At 38.6% G+C, this 13,416-nt stretch overlaps 1 long non-coding RNA gene across 1 annotated transcript; it reads right to left on the bottom strand.

Moving 5' to 3' along the window:
• Positions 1-7,227: 7,227 nt before the first annotated feature.
• On the bottom strand, positions 7,228-8,973 carry LOC116657044. Its single transcript, XR_004311969.1, has 2 exons — positions 8,860-8,973; positions 7,228-7,400 (listed from the first exon to the last, which is right to left on the bottom strand). It is a non-coding gene; the product is annotated as an uncharacterized LOC116657044 (long non-coding RNA).
• Positions 8,974-13,416: the final 4,443 nt, after the last annotated feature.

Below are 13,416 nucleotides of genomic sequence, written 5' to 3'. Positions count from 1 at the left end.
CATTTTTGGACTACAGCCAGCTTGAACTTAAGTTTCTGGCAGTTGACTAATTAATACACGTGACATTAAACGGCATGAAGATGCGTGATGTTATTATCCACTACTTAAGATGGATAGTGACACATGGCCCATTTCCTTGAACGTATAACTTCAAAAGGCCGAAAAGAGTCAACTGAAATTACCACAAAGAAGGGTGAGATTTTTAGGTTAGGAAGTGATCTTTGAAGATCTTCAAATTATGACTGGAAAATGGAGACATTTCGCTCATAATTTTCTTTTACCTAATACTTGAAATAGCCACCTTTCTCTATCTGCCATTTTCATTTTCTATGCTCATATTTAACTGAGTAATTCAAGTTTTAAGTTGATACATCTTAATTGTTTATTTTCTTTTGTGAGACTTCATAGAGACTTTTGTTTTTCTTCACTTTTCGCCTATGTCACAAGGGAGAGGAATTACGTTTTAATTGCTCGATAAGGTCACACATTTTATACCTATCATGTCACTTTCTACACTTCCATTAAAAATCTGAAAAGATAGCTTTACTCACTTTCTAAAGCTTGTGTAAATGGAGATTTTTGTCAAACTTAAGTAATTTATCCAAGGTCAAAGCTCATAAACATCAAAATGAGAACTGAAGCCCAGGTTTCCTGTGTTGGTACTCATACATACTCACTAATAAAAATAGTAATAATAGAAATAAAAATTATTAAAAATACTTAATTGTACTATGTTTTAAGCACTTTACATAACCTAACAACACTATGAGGTAGATATGATTTTTACCTCCACCTTAAGGATCAGGCAACTGAAGCACAGAGAGGTTAAGTTTCTCTCTCAAGATCACACAGTAAGTGATGACGTTTCCAGTCCATCCTGGTCAGACATCGGGAAACCATGTTTTTAAATACTCTGCTCTACTGCATCTAATTCAATGATTTTTTTTTTCATTCTTTAGGCCAGGGCAGTGTTTCCTCAGGCATATTTTTATTATCCCATCCCTAAGCTCTTCTTGGAGGTAAAATCCTTCCATGGAGAATGCAAGTTCTAGGGTATATGTTCACTGGGAGAATGGGCTGTGTCTCCTTCATCTGCATCATTTCTGCTAACCCAAAGGAACCTCTATCCTTCATGATCTATCTTTATCTTTGCTCTGTGGTTCTGCATAGCAGGCACTTGGATACTTGAATAAGCAGTGTTCACCCCAAAGCAGAATCTATTTCACAGCCTTGGTCAACAGTACATTTTCAGCAGAAAAAACAAACAGAAATACCACTGCCCAGCCTCCCCAGCCGCACACGCCTATTTCCTAAAGGTGTAAGAAGTTGGCATTTTTAGTTTAAAGTTGTGTTCTACAAGATGTTCCAATGGAGAGCTCGAAAAATTCCTTTTTGGGAACCCTTAACTCAATGGCATTTTCTGGGGAAAAAAATGTATTTCTATTTGTAATGTTGGAATGCAATCTACAATCTAAAGCTTTTCTAAAGAACTTGCTATTGGGCTTTCACAGATTGTGAGAGTGGCCCTTTGTTTGTTTTTGTTTTGTTTTGTTTTTTCCAGACTCTAAAAAATTGCCTCCCAGTTCTCTAAGTAAAAGGAAACTGTTTGAGGGAAGAAGAGTAATTTCTTCTCCACTCACATTTCTTTTCTGCTGTGAAGTTATTTGGTGGTCCTGTGAGAAAACATCTGCTGCTATTTTCTACCTTTGTATCTGTTTTGAAATTAATTTATGACTGATGCAGCCTTTGTTGTGTTTTATGACTACTACTAAAAGATGAATTATGAGTTAATAGGGAATTGTTAATTTCAACACCATCAATAACATCTTTAATAAGTGAGGACTGCCCATAAAGAACCAGTAAGTTATGCTAAGTATTAATAACTTACACTAAACTCAATGAGACCAATATACAAAAAAATATATTGGAAATTTCTCACAAATATCTAGAAATAAACCTATGCTCACCTTAGATCTGAATTATACTTGTTGACTCCAATCCATATGATAACGAGAGCTATTTTCAAGGCCTTAGGAGAAGGTTTTTATGCCAGAGACGAGAGAGTAAATTTAATTGACACTTCCCTGATATTCAGACTTGCCTCATCTGTATAGCCTTCACATGAATTTTCAATTCAATTTCAACTTCAAATGGGAGCTCCCACAAATCCAAACACCTTGTTGAAGCAGCAGAAAATGCATTATGTGGATAACAATATTTCATCAAGCTCGAAACTCAGCCGTGTTATGTCCAAAGCAGTAAAACTGTATAAATAAATTGCTAAGTCACAGTGAAATTGATGACTTGTGTCTCATGTTTTAAAACCAGGATGACTCGTTAAAAAGAGAGAGAAAGAAAAATCATTCCTTTCACTTGGCACATATTATTTTTATTTTCAAGTTCAAATGAATGTTGGACTAAAAACCTATCCTATTAGACCTAAATAACTTCAAATTAACAGTAAGTTCTGTGACTTATGTGTGAGCATTGGGACTTGTTTTTTTCACTAAGATTTTCCTACTCAAAGATTTTAAGAAAAAAATTATGTGATTGCACAATCATTGTGCAGGGGAGCAAAATTTGTTACCCCCAAATTTATTTCTTTGTCATGAGGATGAATCTACGCTGATTATCTTTAAAAAACAGAAGACTCATGAAGTTCTTCTTGTTAGCTATCAACTGCCTGAAAGAATTTAGACTGAAGGCCAGTTCCCATAACAGAGGTACCACTAGAGATCTGCAAATACAGGCTAGATGTGACAGGGAAAACTGGGCGGAGCCTAGAGATCAGAGTCCACTATGTTTTCCATTATCTCTGCAGGGCCAACCATGCATTTGCTTTTTCATCTCCATGTGAATTGCCCCCCTCTCCTTTGAAGTCTCAAAGCCCTACTCCCAACATCCTCTTTTGTCTTTAGCTGAAGATGGTATTTAAGGTGAGCTTTTCAGCCATTTCGGTGAGTTACTCAGTTTTCTAGGGTCTCTCCCATGGAGACATGTTATTAAATGTTGGTTTAATTTTCTCCTGTTACTCTGTCTCATGTCCATTTAACTCTTAGACCAGCCAGAAGAACTTAGAAGGATAGAGAAAAATTTGTTCTACCCAACAACTATTCTATAATGAGCATATTATTTTCAACTGCAGGGATTGGAAAGAGTTTCCTCGACGTTCTTAGGCTGGGTTGGAAAGTTAAATTGACAGATGAACAGGAGAAAAGCATGCAAATGTTATGAATTTTTACATCTACATGGGAACCTTCGCAAGAGAATGGGGGCCTGAAGAAGTGACCAGGGCAGGAAGCTTCTACACCTGTTAGACGGAGAAACAATACATTTGTGAAGAACTGACAAAACAAAAGGGTTTGAGCCAGGGGTGATTGTGGCTAAGAGGTGACCAGGAAGTTAAGGATTATTTTAACAAGGTTTATTGGTATGGACTTCTCACTCCAGATTCCCAGTCTCTAGTGACAAGAATGGTACATCCTCTCCTGGTACAGAGAGGATGCCTTTCACATGGGGATTCTGTGACTTGTTTCAGGGAAGAAGGGCTTAGGGTGGGTATGGGTGATCAGAGTGACCTTCCTGCTTCTGCCATTTTCTCAAACTCCTTCTGCTTAAGACATTCAATATGTCACAGTCCCATATTTTCTAGCTGATGGATCCAAATTCTACCACAGTAAATTGTCAATAAAATTTAAAAAATGTCCATGACTAGAATATCAATTTTGATACACAGGAGAACGCTGGCAAGTTAGGCTTTCTACCACCTGCCGCACATTTTAAGCACCTTTCCCCAGCCAAATTCAAACATCAGTATGAGGAATTTTTTAAAGGGCCAAAGTCAGAGACCCGTGAACAGCAGCTGGCAAACAAACAAAAATCATACTTAACAAGAGATAATAGTAGCACCATCTCCTTCTCTAAGGACCCTGAAAATATTTCCGAACCCTGAGCTGAATCAGAAAGACCAATGGGGAGGGCCACTGCTAGAAATAATCTTCTTAGAAAAAATAACTATTCCTTAGGGAGATGGAGTAAAGAAAAAGGAAAATGAACAGCTTGAAAAGCAATGGAGAAGGAAGGAGAAAGGTATTAACTGTCCCTCTATCTAGAATCTTCACTGAAGCTACAGCTGGAGTGTTTGAGTCTGCACTAGAACTCCTATATCCAGAAACTAGGGTGGGTGTATTACATATTACAAGTCTCATTTAGCCAAAGTACTGCCTTTTTAGGTCCCCTCCACCATATTAAAACATTTCCAGAAGAGAGAGAGAGAGACAGTGTCAACTACTTTCCCTTGAAGGCTACAAGGAGAGCTGGCCTGGGAAGGTAAGGGTTCTCAGAAGGATGCTGAGATTTGAAAGGTGAGGGAGACTAACTTCTATCAGAGATAAGAGAAGGAAACACAGGTCTAGTCAGAAACAGCATGGGAAGTAACTGTCATTTCCTAAAAAGAGCCAAGAATAGCAAGAGTGGCAAGCTCCCTTTCTGAAGTGGAGGGAACTGTTTTCCTTGTTGTTTAAGCAAATTCCATCGAGATCAACATGACCCTTGCTGCTTTGATGCTGGTCTTCATCTAGGCAGCCTTTCCGGCTGGGCTTCGTTGCTCTTAAGTATTGAGGAAGTATTTCTACATTGGGTGGTGCCCAGTACCTGATGATTCTCACTGATTCCTTTATGGACCACACCTACACTAGCCCGTGACCTTCTTATTCAGAGAGGGTATCTATAGCAACATGCTTGTACATACATCCTTATTTAGGATGGATCAGTCCTTCCTATGAAGCTTTACCTTTTTGACAGTCCATAAAATTGGGGGGGATGGGCTGAGGTTAGGGTTAGGTTTGGGTTAGGGTTAGGCCGGCCCTTCACTCACTTTCTATTGCTCTTTGTTTATTCTTTTAGTCATTTCACTGACAACTAGGGATGGTGCACAGAAAGAAGGAAAGGATTTAAGCTACTGTGTTCATTTTACCATCTTTACCCAGAAAACTAGTTGGTTTTTGATTATTTGAAACTGATTCTTTACCATTACATATTTTATTCCTCTTTTAGCTTTTCGACAGAAACTAGAAGTCAAGATAGATAATGTTTTCAGAGACTTGAGATGGTTCTATTTCATTTGGGGATGTAACAATAATAGGTAATATTCACTGAGTGTCTACTATGTGTCAGGAATTGTTCTAAGCTCCAAATATGTACGGATGTAAGTTTACAACAGCTTTGTAAGGGAGGTACTATTATTATCCCAACTTTATAGCTGGGACACCCACCCAAGAGACTTGGTTCCTGAGGCCGGGCTTTTATCACCAAAATGCACTGTCTCCAACTAGGGGAAACTGTGACCAGATCCTTCATGTTTAAATAAAATTCATACATAATTCTTTGTTTTCTTCATCCTGTCCAATTTAATATTAAGTAAAAAAACAACAACAACAAAACAAAACTCTGTACCAGTCTTCTACCCTACCTTGCATTTAGAGAGACTTCATGTTTTCTGAATCATGCCTATTGAAGGTTTTTCCCTTACACGTCAAAGAATGAAACTTGCAATTTCGATATGCTGCACATCAGGGGCAGAGAAGGCAAGACCCAAAACCTCTATCATAGCGTATATAAAATGTCTACTCTAAAAATCAAATTTCTTATTTGCAATGATTTCCCTTTCTTTAACCTGTCACTGGTTTGTAGTCCAACAGTTTTTCTCCTTCAGGAAATGACACCTTGGCCTTAGAGTGGATGGAAGTCATCAGTCCTCAGGTCAAAGTTCTTTTAACAATTGTGTGTACTTATTTTACAGTTCAGTTCTCTCTTTCTCCACATGCATGTGCTTAGATTCTTTTCCCTGCCACATGTTCACCGTCAAAGGACTAAGTTCAAATGCAAGAGAAAAGTATTTCCTGGGATTAGCTCCGTCAGTATTCAGATAGGAGAGACAAATCTCTCAACATCCTTTTGTTATTCCAGATTGCTTCAACTGAAAGTGTCTCTCTAAAGATTTATTTTCCCTGGTCTCTAGAATGCTCGCAAAACGTTATCACTCTCACAGTTAAAACCATTCTACGGCAGGTTGACAACTCCTGGCTGCCACAAGGTTGACATTAGTGCTATTTGGCTTTGCCATTAATGGCTCATGACTGAAAGTCTTCATCCTATGTCATCTTTGGCTGTCTTACTGACTTTGTGGGCTATTTTGTTGCTGTCATAAATCCCACCTTTTTTTTTTTTTAACATTTTTTATTGATTTATAATCATTTTACAATGTTGTGTCAAATTCCAGTGTTCAGCACAATTTTTCAGTTATTCATGGACATATACACACTCATAGTCACATTTTTTTTCTCTGTGAGTTATAACATTTTGTGTATATTTCCCTGTGCTATACAGTGCAGTCTATTCTACAATTTTGAAATCCCAGTCTATCCCTTCCCACCCTCCACCCCCCTGGTAACCACAAGTCTGTATTCTCTGTCTGTGAGTCTATTTCTGTCCTTTATTTACACTTTGTTTTTGTTTGTTTGTTATTGTTTTTTAGATTCCACATATGAGTGATCTCATACGGTATTTTTCTTTCTCTTTCTGGCTTACTTCACTTAGAATGACATTCTCCAGGAGCATCCATGTTGCTGCAAATGGCATTATGTTGTCGGTTTTTATGGCTGAGTAGTATTCCATTGTATAAATATACCACACCTTCTTTATCCAGTCACCTGTTGATGGACATTTAGGCTGTTTCCATGTTTTGGCTATTGTAAATAGTGCTGCTATGAACATTGGGGTGCAGGTGTCATCCTGAAGTAGATTTCCTTCTGGATACAAGCCCAGGAGTGGGATTCCTGGGTCATATGGTAAGTCTATTCCTAGTCTTTTGAGGAATCTCCACACTGTTTTCCATAGTGGCTGCACCAAACTGCATTCCCACCAGCAGTGTAGGAGGGTTCCCCTTTCTCCACAGCCTCTCCAGCATTTGTCATTTGTGGATTTTTGAATGACGGCCATTCTGACTGGTGTGAGGTGATACCTCATTGTAGTTTTGATTTGCATTTCTCTGATAATTAGTGATATGGAGCATTTTTTCATGTGCTTTTTCATCATTTGTATGTCTTCCTTGGAGAATTGCTTGTTTAGGTCTTCTGCCCATTTTTGGATTGGGTTGTTTATTAAATCCCACCTTTTAAGAACTTTAGGTGATCATAATTTTTGATAATCACAAATTGGGAGGGTCACTTTTTTTTTTTTTTTTTTTTGCTAAGGAGATATTCTACAGTCCTTGCACAAACTCACATAATCCAAGTCTCCCTCCGAGCAGTGCTGGCTGGTTCTTGGGCCTCTTGACTCCAGTGCTGCTCTCACATGGCAACAACCTTTGCCCAGTCAATAGGTTACTTAATATGGACATTCTGCAGTTGTGAGAAATTTAAAAATTGTAGACTCACCTTTCTTGAATTTTTGAAATACAGTTAGACTTTATTAATATTTTCATGGTACATGCTTTTAAATGTCAGAATCCAAACCAGAACAAATAAAACCATACTGTATTTTATTTTATCATCTACGTTTATGGAGACAAATAAATCTAAATAAAATTGAATTTTGTTCTTGGCTGTACTCTCCACTACCAAAAATGCAATAGTGAGAGAAGTGAGAAAAGACACTTATTCCTAGCACAGTGAATGGACTATAGCTGGGACTAAATAGTAACTAGTTGTAGGAAAAAAATGAATGACTAAATGAATGAAATCTTACTGCCCCATGAAACTATTTTCTTAATGTGCTCTCCCTGGTCATAGAATAAATTTTTATATTTAAAGCCTTTTAAATTTTTATAGGCATCTCTATTTATTTTCTTGGCATTTGAAATGCTTCATTAGATACATGTTACTTATATCCTTAATATTATTGATTCCAAATGGAATGAGTGTGAGCTGACTGATGTAGGTGCCAACAGAACCCCTTCTCTCTAAGCCTACGTGGGTAACACTAGTTTTCAGAGCAAAGGGGGACAGGTGGAATCTAGCTTTGCCCCACCCAGCTAGCTTTTTGCCCCACCCAGGCTGCATCTGGCCACAGGGCTCCAAAACTACTGACCTCCATTTCCAGAGCACAAGCCACGCCTGAGGCACTGTGCTAAGGGGGCTGAAAAATTATCCTCTTGATTTCCCCACCCGCCTGCATGGAATGCATGGAATACCTCTCATGACTATCATCCATTTTACATATCAATACACAGAAGATGTTTACCCAGGCTTCTCAGCTAATAAATGACAGAGCTCAGATTGAAACTTGAGCTCAGACTGAAACCCCAATGGCATCTTTAGCCACTTTGCTCCACTGCCTCACGATACAGGCTTTCTCAAAGAAATGATCGGAGTGGGAGGGAAATCAAAACACCATTTTTTGAGTAATCAGTATTACTCTGGGAAATTAGTCTGGATGTTTAAATACATGGGAAGACAGGGTAACTATTCTCAACTTTCTGAAAGGCTACCACGCAGTAAAAATTAGCTTAGATTTTTCTATAGAACACCCAGTATTAGATGTTAGGGTTAAGAACGGAAGTTTCAGGGCAAGCAATTCAATCTCAATATATGAGAAACACTAGCAATATCTACACCAAATAAATTACAGGCTGCTTTGGCAGAAATAAAAGCTTTAACCAGAGGCTTGATAATGACTTGCAAAGATGATAAAGAATGGTTTTGTGGATAAACAGCTGCACCGAACGGCCTTAATGTCCCTTTCAAACTAAAGATTTTATGATTTTGTGATTCAATAGAAGCTAATAAAAGGAAGGAGAAGGGTGGAGAAACATTTACTAGCCTCCTAATTAAGAATGCTATGTATCATCTGAATACTCACCATGAGATCAAGACTGTCTAGTAGGTCAAAATCATCATTTCCATCCTATGTACAAGAAAAAGCTGAAATAATACACTCATCTCACAGACATGAAAACTGAGGTTTAGAGTATATAAATGATATGCCCAACAACCACACTGCTGTACAATAACAAACCTTGGCTTGAACTTTGGATCTTTCTGACTCTAAGAAGAGGTACTGAGCAGAAGGAAAAACTGTCAATATATAACTACTAGAAAAGAGAAAGGTGACTGTTGTAGAGAAAAGAATATTTAATGATGCTGGTTACAGAGGATAAGGCAGACTTTATTCAAGACCATCGTGATAGGTATGGGGACCACTGCAATGGGATTTTATAGTTGCAGGGCTAGAGATTGGCCTCAGTGTTGAACACAGCATGGTCAAATGGGGATGACTAGCCAAGGAGCAAGTGTGGAGGTCAATAGATGGGAAATTACTAAGAGAAAACTCCAGCGGTAGGAAATTCTGGCTAAACTGACCTAAAAGAAGTCTTGCTGAAGATCAGCCATGGTAATCAAATATTGCTGGTGGAGGGTGAGGAACCTGATCAGATATCAAGGGTGGGAAGGTCTGATTAAACTGATTCAGCACATTCTTGCCAAAACTTGGTTTTACAAGGAAGTGCACAGTCTGACCTAGGAGAAGGTTCAGGAAACTGGCTCAAGTTAGGTCAAGCAAAGAATCTTTGTTAAGACCAAGTGTAAGACAAATTCAAAGAGATAAACGAAGTCTGAAACTGGTGCAGTCCTTGGAGGAGGAGGCAGGAGCTGCAGAACCTGCCTTTGAGGGAAGGGCTGGCAGTCCATGGGAGTGTGGGACGAGGAGAAAAGGTATGAGATGGACCGGCAGAAAACCTTGCCAGGAGAGCCTCAGTTTCTCTAAGGACTTAATGTTACTGCTTCAAGTATATTTAGTTTTACATTGAAAGCAGAGAAATTTGATGTCTCAAAAGAGATTAGAGCTGGGGTAGGAGGATGATGGATAAATAATTCACATATTTCCAATCTGGGAAATTTACTAGCCACTAGCAAGAAGCACAGTGGCTAGTAAGTGAGTAGTGTTGGCTATGATTGACTTCTTATGGGCAACTTGGAAGACTTAAGGAAAATTTCTGTATATTCATTTCTTCAATGAGGATGTTCTAGATGCTCAGTCTCCATCATTGGGAAAAAAGACATAAACCCCTATCCTCACAGAGCTTTCATTTGGGAGTGGAGGAGTGATCACAAATAAATACATTTTCCAGCATACTGAGAGACATGCTATGAAAGAAACAGAGCATGACCAATGGGTTCAGAGGGAGGGAGGGGGATATACATTTTTAAATCTAGCTGCTGAGAAACAGGCATTGGAGAAAGGCTGGCAGCAGGGGGAGAAATAAGCTGTGTAGACACTTCAGGACCCATCATTCTAGAGAGAGGAATAGCCAAGACAAAGGCCACAAGGAAGAAAACACGGCCAAGTGTTCCAAGAGCAGTGAGGTGTGGCAACCAAGGAAAAAGAGATGAGGTCAGGGACGAGCAGGAGAGGAGCTCGTGTAGGACCCTCTGGTTCACTGCCAAGCCATCTGCTTCTCCTCTGCTAGCCCTGGAGAGCCACCAGAAAGTCCTGAGTGCAGGGGTGGCATCACCTAACTTATATTTTTAAACTACAAAAGAGATACCAAATACTCCATCATGTTCTTGAGAGATGGATAGTCCATTAGAGGTGCCATAAGGAGACAAGAGGATTCCTCCTGCCTATCATGTAGAGGAAATTTATTAAGTTCCCTTCACTGAGCTGATCTTCACTCACCCTAAAGACATCATTCTCTCTGCTAGTAACACCGTCTCTCTCCCCTCTTCCTGACAAAGCTCCAAAACTCTTGCCTACTGTTCTCAGCTCTTGTTTTCAGCTTCTGTACTTCACTTGGCAAAACAAATGTTCTCTATTTAACTTTACGGCAAACTTCGATTTTTTTTCCCCTCAAGCATGCTTGAAAGGATCCACTCCTTACTCCAACCAAACTTAGCAAAATGTTCACCCAAGAAAACCGGGTCCTTCCTTTGGGATAGTTTGGCTGCTAAGAAAATAAAAATTTCTCTATATTGTTACTGTTATGCTGACTATTTTTAAAATACACTAAATGGGGTTTGAAATTTGATTTAGTACACGGACTAAGGTGTGTTTGCCCTCACACTTTATTTCAGAAGAGAATACCATTGTGGGAAGTGGTGAAACAGCAGTAGAACACTGAACATATGGTAAAGAAAAGGAGGTTTCATTTCCACTTCCAAACTGAAGACTAGAACATTCCTGAAATAGCCATCAACAGATCTGCCCACCAGGGGCTGATTAAGAGACTCATGCTGTGGTGTGACTGGAGGAAGACGATGTTGAGACCCAATATATTCAAAATTGTATTCTCCATCAGTTAAAGCCCAGGTTCCAGAAGTAGAGACAGCCTGCAGTGAGGAGGAGGATGGCTGGGCCAGCCGACCAGAAGGAGGAGAGGGAAAGTGCTAAAAGAGGGGGAGGAGGTATGAAAGTCAAGCTTTGCCATTTGGCCCAAGGCTTTCCAAATGGAGATCAGAGGCTGTGAAAACCAGCAGACTCAAGTACATCAAGTTCTTTCTCCCACTCTGCAAAGATGGGACCATCCACAGGGATAACAACTTTCAACAAGTCTTCATTATAATAACAGAACATCCTCCACAGGTCAAATTGATGATCACAGACATCCACAGTGTAAGAGATGTCCACTCTTAATTCCAGATGGGAAGTGACTGACACTAGAAAATTCCCTCATTCACAGTAACTCCAAAAATACAATCTATGCCCCCGAGCCCTGCTACTCAGTGTGAAACTCACACCAGCAACCTCAGCATTAGCTGAAAAGTTCAAAAATGCAGAGTCTTGGATTGCACCCCAGGCCTACTGAGTCAGAATCTGATTTCAACAACATCCTCAAGTGAGTTATATGACCGTTAAAATTATAGAAGTAGCATCTTACAGCAATTACTCTCAAACTGTGCACCTTAGACTCACCTAGAGATATTTTTAAATATCCCTATGTGCAGGTGGTACCTCAGTATCATATCCTTCCCTTGTTGGTATTTTTTTTAAATCCACAAGTGATGCTGATATGCAGACAAGTTTGAGGATCAAGGTCTTAAAGATGGTAACAATATGTGCATTCAAATGGAATATGCCCCAAACTTTGCGTTACTGAATACCACTTAGGTTTTCCTGGTGATTTAGATACGAAAAATATCAATAAATCCTAACACATAAAATTCATGCTTAAATTTCCAAATTCTGATGATTAAATTTAATTTCTAAAATTCTGATGACATTCATTTTAATTTGCAATAGACCCACAACTGACCAATGGTCAGAGAAATCCAGAAAGACTGCTGAGTCTCTCCATCCAGAAATGTTAATGATTCTGTTTTTACGTGCTGTTTATAGTTCAGTTTTCAGATGTAATGATTTCCCCTTTCTTATTTCTCCAATCATTACTTAATAAGAGAGATAAAGAATGCTAACTATGCTCAATATTTCCAAGCATGATGATTATAAATGTTTTACAAGTTAGCTTCAGGAGCTGAAAAGATTTCTCGATGGCAAGTGATACTTTTGTTGAATCAACAAGATTGACTGGTCTCATGGTTGGTGTTTAGTGAGTCAATCATTTTTTCACTGTACAATGGATGACATTGAGAGAAAATTTGATTTTATTCATTGGAAGGCTATTTTGTGATATTAAGAATAAAGAAAATCAACTCTGCAGGGAATCAGAGTCAATCTTCAAAAATGTAACCCATCCATTAGGAGAAAAAAAAAGAAGAAGAATGTCAGATGAGAAACAAATTGGCTAAATTGGTTGAAATATCTCTTTAAAATTAAGTTTATATATTAAAGAAAAGATAAAAAAGAATAAGTACATCATTTTCTAACACACAAATATCTTCTGATTTTCAACTATTTCACACTTCAAATTTTGCCTTCTTACATTTTTAGCACTTTTGTTTATGAGAAGCAGAAAATGAAATTAAATTGACTTTAAAAGAAAGAAGATGAATTTTTTCTGGGTGCACATAACTAAAATATTCAAGGGTATATCTAGCTTCAGGCACGGCTGTATCCAGATGCTCAGAGTATGCCAGAGTTAGTCTTCCTCTATCTTCAGGCCAAACTTTTTATCTGTACTACCTTAATTTTTAGTTAAGTTTTCACTGCATAGTGGGCCATTATAGTCAATAAATTCCCAGTATGTATTTCACTGGCTTTTCTTGCTTCAGTTGAGCATCCCTGAATCAGATTCCTTGGTGAAAGAGATGCTTCTTGGAAATACCTTGGTTCTGTGCTCAATCTATGGAGACAGAGATGGGGCCAACCATGTTTAAACTACAAAAACTGATTAAGATAAGGGTGGAGGTTCCCTGAAGGATAACCAAAGGATTGATGTCAGAAAAGGGACCACAGATTCTGGGGAGGTAAAAATAATACTCCATAAAGGCTCTGGTATTATTTGCCTTTAGAACAAATATATGA

The sequence above is a fragment of the Camelus ferus genome, chromosome 17 (assembly GCF_009834535.1).
Source record: "Camelus ferus isolate YT-003-E chromosome 17, BCGSAC_Cfer_1.0, whole genome shotgun sequence".
Taxonomy (NCBI): domain Eukaryota; kingdom Metazoa; phylum Chordata; class Mammalia; order Artiodactyla; family Camelidae; genus Camelus; species Camelus ferus.
The sequence above is the reverse complement of the archived record's forward strand: the minus strand, read 5'-3'. Positions and strand labels throughout refer to the sequence as shown.